Consider the following 743-nt stretch of genomic DNA (forward strand, 5'->3'; position numbering starts at 1 on the left):
CCTGCTCCCGGGCCCGCCCCCCCCCCCCCCCCCCCCCCCCCGCGGGAGCCGGGGCGGGGCCCCCCCCCCCCCCCCCCCCCGCTGCAAAACCCTGCCCCGGAGGCGTCATCCGCACAAAGAACACCTTATGCGGCCCTGCGGCCTGAACAGAAGAACCTGGCTCTGTGGAAGGGCGCAGTCTGGGTCCTGGGCTTCAGTGACCTTTATTTTACGAACCCCAAATGAGACGGGCATTCTAACAGACACAAGTGTACCTATGGGGACAAAGGGCAGTGGACTTTAATTTTAGGCCAGCCCTGGAACATCTCCCCTGGGGGGCCATGGCATGTGGGGCCCAACTGGGGAGAGGTGGGTGCTCACACTGCTCCTAGTCCGGACTGGACTCAGCACATCCTGTCCCAGCCCACCCCCACTCCTGTTGCTTCTCCCTAGACTGGAATCCAGAAAAGGAAGAGGCTCCACAGCCTTCTGCTGGGCCCCATCTGAAGTCCCTGTCCTGCCGCTTTAGAGCACGTGGAAGCAGACCCCCAGAGTGAACGTCGGGTCCTCTCCTCTCTTCCTACCTCTATCTGCTCTCCCTTGATTCAGAAGAGGCTCCTGCCTCCTCGTGCTTCAGTTTCTCCTCGGAAGCAAGGTGAGAGCCTCCTACCCCTGCTTCTCACTCTTCCCTGAATAACGTAACTCTTGTTGACCTCTTCCCACTGACTGTGGACCCCACGCACAGGGGCATCTTCAAGGAAAAC

Source organism: Neomonachus schauinslandi, chromosome 9, assembly GCF_002201575.2.
Source record: "Neomonachus schauinslandi chromosome 9, ASM220157v2, whole genome shotgun sequence".
Classification (NCBI taxonomy): domain Eukaryota; kingdom Metazoa; phylum Chordata; class Mammalia; order Carnivora; family Phocidae; genus Neomonachus; species Neomonachus schauinslandi.